The sequence below is a fragment of the Gavialis gangeticus genome, unplaced genomic scaffold (genome assembly GCF_001723915.1).
Source record: "Gavialis gangeticus isolate Ggan-Ray unplaced genomic scaffold, GavGan_comp1, whole genome shotgun sequence".
Lineage (NCBI taxonomy): Eukaryota > Metazoa > Chordata > Crocodylia > Gavialidae > Gavialis > Gavialis gangeticus.
This window is the reverse complement of record NW_017728998.1, coordinates 18661250-18667363: the sequence shown is the minus strand read 5'-3', so window position 1 is coordinate 18667363 and position 6114 is coordinate 18661250.

Here is a 6114-nt window from a genome sequence, read left to right as displayed (position 1 = left end):
CTGCCATTAGCCACAGAGCCCAGGCCAATTGTGGCCAGCAGCTACACCAGGGTCCACAGAGTCCTGGCCCAGCTCATTGCCAGCAGTGCGTGCCTCAGGGCAGACAGCGGAGAAGGCACTGGGGCAGGGGCTGTGCTGCACCTGCCATCGGCAACAAACCAGGTCGGGACTCTAGTGCAGCCACTTGCAGCCTCCTGGCTGCCTGCCACAGCCAGCCTAGGACCCTGGTGCAGCTGGTTGCAGCCTCGACTTGGGGATGGCCTGAAACTGCGGCTTAATTACCTTGGTTAAACCTGGGGAAGTGCTGAATAACATATGGATTAATGGCTGCCCCGGGCTTAATCAGGGCAATTAAGATGTGGTTTTGGGCCATATGGCAATACGGGTGAGGGGAGGGCAGGACTGCTGGGCCCCTCAGCGTATGAGAAGCTTTGGGGAACCCCTGCCACATGCAGACTGCGAAAATGGAGGCCACACGATCTGACCATGAAATCAGCCAGCTGCCGCCTCAAGTTCAGTAAACCCCTGGTTGTTAGGTATTGTTTTCTCTCTAGTCTTTCTGTAGTTTTCCCCTTGTTAAACCCAGTTGCACCAATGTTAGGGTAGCTGTACAACAGCTATTTAATTTGAGCTTTGCATTCATTTGCTACTGGTGTTAGATACCTATGGTATGTGTTCAGCTGACAGTTTTTAATAGCGCTCCAATAGTTAGGGAAAAGTTGTTTTTGTAAGAGAATATCTACTATAGACCTGTTTCCAGTTCAGGGAGGGAACTAACTATTTCAGCCTGCCAAAATATTTGACTCTTAGGATATAGCCTGGATTTCAGGAAATAAATTCACTCCTGTACCAAGAATTTGAGTCTGATCTTATTCTATCTTTTGTTTTAATTACAAACATCAGAGTTATACAATCAGGGCAGGTGGGGTCAAATCAATGTCTGTTCATTATTGGGTCTGCCAGGAATTCTTTCCTGGAAGCAGACTACCTGCACAAGTCATTACTTCTTTTTACCTAATTGAATTGATTAGAGTGGGTTGTGTGTTTGGGGGGGGAAGGCGGGAAGGACCTGCAAAAATGTTTACTTCTAAGTAAAAAATCAAACCTAAATTATTTTGACCAAAAGACAGAATAGTTAAATCTGGAAACTGTTCACCAGCATGGTGGCTTTGAGGAATTAGAGTTTAGGGGCCTTGTGTTCCTCTTCCCTCTTCTTCCTGCTTGAATTTTTAAGAGATTTCTCCCTGTTGATGAGGGACATGGTGCAGCCTGTGAGTTTTCTGATCAGATTATGTCAGAGCCCAAATGAAGTTTGACTGTGGGGCCTGTCCCACGGAGGAGAAAAGGGACCTGAGGGACTGAACTCCAGCTCCCAGAGTGCTGTAGTAGCCTATCTGAATGTATTTTTGTTTTGAGCTGGAAATTTAACTTTTCAGCTGTTCACCTTTTTGCTTAACAAGCCACACGTTCTAAAGCAAGCAGGCAGTTTTCACAAAAGAATTGTTTTCCTAAAAGTGTCACTGGAAGAGCTCAGCTAGCTCTGGCTTCAAGTTACGTAATAATTTGGGAACCATCCCCAGGTCTGTTGCTTGTGCAAGCTGGGGATACTGAGCCTAGAATTAAGCAAGCCAAGCATTCTGAATTGCTGCTTTGCGAGTCCATGCAACTGCTGTTACCCAGGTGTCTGAGAGGGTGGGTTTTTTAAAAATTTCCATAGCAATATAGTCATAGAAAAATGTAGCGTATAAGCAGAGCCATACTGGTTTTTGCCGTAAGAGTTGCATGGGTGCAAGTCAGAACAACTGGGTGTAGCATCTTTGCTCCAAGAAGTTTGGATGGAAGTGAACACCAACTTGCAGGTATGTAGCAGAGCTCACAGTTTGAGTTGTGTTCAGTAAAGCTCATAAATGGATTGTAGTGCTCTTAAACCTTTTTAGGGTCCGTCCTACCCTCTACAGAAGCTTTCTTCACAAGCATATTTACACAGTGAGTATTGGCCTGAGCTGGAGAGATGCCATGTTATCTGGAACTCCCACTGAAAAGTCAATTTAAACCCCAGAGCAATTTGAGCCCGAGTACACAAAAACCCTATGTCACCACCTACACGTGCATTTAAGTGCAATAATTTACTCCACCATCAGATAGTACCTGTATCTTACAGCACCATTGAATAATCCTGTCAATTAGTCTACACTGGTCCAATTGCCACACATGCAGACGGTGACACTTTACTGCGCAGGAAAGCATATGTGTAGATGCGCCCACAGATGTTTATCAGAATTATTCTGCTAATGTTTGCTGTTTAAATAAATTGTATCCAAAGAGAGAATCTTTCTCTGATTATATTTCTGTCAAATATAGCAATATTTGCTATAGGCAAATTGGGTCAGATTATGTAAACGTACTGACACGGAAATATTTCCATGTGCTAATATAATATGGCACAGATTAGGCCATTGCTTTTAGGATAAAGCTTGCAACTACAAAAGGACCGTGCCATCTTTACTGCTTGCTGCTGAAAAATCTTCTGCAGCCAGTTTTTTTTTCAACTTACACCAATGTTAAAAAAATCCTTGCAGTTCTAAGTGTCACCTCTTCTGTGCCTTGGACCAAAAGCCTAACTGCACAAAGTCTAGTCCTGCTTGAAAACAATAGTATATAGTGTGTCACTAAATACTGTAACCCATGCATCCATGCAGGTAGACTAGATGAAACCTGAAGGTTTGACTTTCCAGCGCTGATTTTCTTTCAGTGCAGTGGGTTGTTTTATATAATACGATTTGTAGCTTTTTTTTCTATGTAGATGCAGAGAAAGTTCTTGCCCCAAATAACTTGCTATTTAACATCTTATTGTGAAAGTGTGCATCTGGGTAATCGCAGAGATTCACACATACAGATGAGGATATACACTTGTTTCATAGGAGTGCACTGCACTGTCAGACTGCAAGCTCACTGGGAAAGGCTACTACACACGCAAAGGGGGTCAGGGTGACAGACACTCAGCTTCTCAGTTGCTTTGCTCCCCAAAAGCAAGAGGGGGAGGGAGAAATGAGAGGAGGAGGAGGGAGGATCAAGTTAATTGGAACAACACAGAAAAGAAGGTAAATTGGAGGCTAGACTCAGCCGGAGTATGAGCTTGACCTGCTCAAGGCCGATTTCCTCTGCAGCAATGGTTAAGCTTGGCAGAATTCAATGTTTGTTTGTTTGTTTGTTTGTATGTTTGTTTAATCATTTTGATGGCTAAAACCGATGTTTATTTCCAAGCATGTATTTAGATTTTTAGCTATTCTAAATTTTCAGGAATTAGGGGTGGGGGGGCAGACAATTTAGTAATGACAGCATACTGTTAAAATTGTATGTTAAAATATAAAAAGTAAATATCCATAAATCAAAGCATACCTGCTTTAAATCATTCTGTTCATTTGACAGTATGTTTATACCAAGCTGGAGCCTTTGCTTGCATGAAGTGGAGCACGGGGACAAGGGCTGGGCTGGCCTGGGCTCAGTGGGAACTTGGCACCTGATTCCTGGCTGGGACCTGGGCAGAGCAAGCCACCAGCAGCACTGGGCTTCCAGCTGCCAACAGCCCTGCTCCTCAGTGGTGGGAGCCTGCAGCAGTCTCTCTTCCCTTCCAGGCTCTGGCATCCAACCAACCCCACTCCCAGCACAGCCCCCCGCTCCTGCAGAGGCTGCCTGAGCTGCTGCCAGAGGGGCAGAGCACAGGTGGTGCAGCCGGAGCTTCCTCCACCCCACCTTCTGTGTGTGTGCATGATGCCCCGTGTCCCAGACTTCCTTACCCCCATCCTGGATATTTTTTCTTAATCTAATGTCTATAAATGTCAGTGATTACTGATGGAAATATTTTTGCATTGGTCTGTGAGTGAGGTGAAATCAACATTTACTGATGTTTAGCAATAAACATGGGATCCTGCCAAGCCTAGTAATGCTACATCAGGCATTAGGAGCCAGGGTAAAACCTGAATCTCTGACTCTCCATAACAGATTCATGCACTCGCAGCATCCTGGAAACTGAAAGCCTCTCTGCTTCTTGATGGTCATCTGCAGTGAAGGACCAGGTTGGGGATGGGCAATTATTTTGGCTGGCAGGCGAGGCATGGATCCTATGGGGCCTGGGCCTGTTCGCCCTGCGCCCACCATAGGGTGGCCATCATAGAGGACAGTCCAGTTGTCCTCTGTCCTCTGATATGAAACCCAATGCTTTTATGTCCTATTTTTCTCTTAGAGAGGTTTCTCTTGAAGAGAAAAATAGGGAACATAAAGGCATTGGGTTTAGTATCAATAGCGGACTGACTAGCAGAAAACCAGACTATCCTCTATGCTGGCCACCCTAACCCACCACCAGAGGCACTGGACAGAGTGGGCAGGCGCAATCTCCACGCAGATCGACTTGGATCCCTGCAGTTAGGTTGCACTTGGCTGGACGGGATGGGGCCGCAGGTGGGTGGGCAGCTGGCCAGGGCTGGGATCGCAGGGCAGTGACAGTGTGGGGCTGGGCCCCGACCCCAGTCCTTGCCCACTAATCCATTCTGCTTCTGGACGCCGCTCCCCGTCCTGCCTGCAGGGGTCCTGGCTTGTCTTCATTGAGATGTTCCTCTCTCCTCTGTTGCCATATGAAAGACTTGTGTAAACAGAGAAAAATGTCTTGACCAGGGGAAGAGCCAAACTGCTCAGGCACACAGTTTTGTCAAATGCAGAAATTAAGCACAATGAAAAAAAACAACCAGGAAATATTATTTCTCTAATCTGTACAGTAATCTTTGCAATAACAGTAGGTAGAAGAGGTTCAGAGGCATTATTTTTAAATTAACAGCATCCCGTTAAATAGAAACATATTTGCAGTTCCCCCAACAGAGGGGCCTTGGTTATATAATAACAAACACAGTATTAAAACAGTTGAGGTCAATTGTTTTCACTGGCCCCTTTCATCTATGGAAAGAAAGAATGTGGTAAGTGAACTCCATCTTTTCTAAACCTGCTATGGGGCTTTTAAAACTTTGACAGCTTATAAAACAGTTTACATAATTTTGCTTCCTTCTCTCAAATTCCCCCCACCTCCTGAAAAGGGGGGGAAAAAAAGTGCTTTTCTTTCAAAGGCCCAGCTCTCTCCTACACGTTCTCTCTCTTTCCCCCCCTTGCTATAAAAATACTCCACATCACATGGAGAGCATGACTGTGCCCACACAGTCAGAGGGAACTACTGTTTTCTATCCTTTCAGAGTTAAAGGAAAACTTAATGGCATATGTTTTCCCAAGGTGAGAAGCCCTGTTTGCCATGAATAAAGGAAGTGTTGCAGCTTTTTCCCACCAGACCAGTCTGTATACTGAGTGTACCTTTTTTTCAAGACACTTTTTATCATGTGGGACTTTGGCAAAAAGAGCATTATGACTTGAGGTCTTGTCTGCTCCTCGGGCTGTTAAAAGTCCCCTTGCTCTCATAACAGAGTAGGACTTTTTTGCCTCTGTCTTTCTGTATAATTTCATTTCACTTTACAGTTGTGTCAAATGCCAGTTGTCTACCTGTCTGCTGTCTTTTGCCCCAGAGGTGGCAGTATTATAAAACTGTGTGTATATATAGTTTCTGAATTGTTTTGAATCCCTTGGAGGTTAAAGGTGTAGTGTATTTGAAGCATTGTACGTGGTATTTTAACAGGGTGAAAATGACTGAGCGACTGGGGAGAACTAGTTGGACCTATTAGACTCCGCTGAAATACTTTCACCCTGAACTCTTTTTAAAACTGAATCTTTTAAAACTCAACTCTTTTTAGGAGTTTTAGCCTGGTTTTGCTAAGATGTATACAAACTAATGTGCCACTCCTGGAAAGATGCATGTGATGCAAATACCAACAGTGCATAAAATTAGGCACATGCATAAAGTTTTAAAGAATAGAATAAAATAAAGGCCAACTAATCTAAATTGGCCAGTTCCCTTTCTTGGGTTCGAAGGGGTGATAAAGATACACAATAAAAAAGTCTTAGGAGCTTTCTAATATTTACTGGATCTGTCAATGATAACAAGGCATTCCCAAACGTGTAGATGCCTTGCTATTAGGTAAACACAAAGTTTAATATTTTGCTGTGTTTAATTGGGGGGGG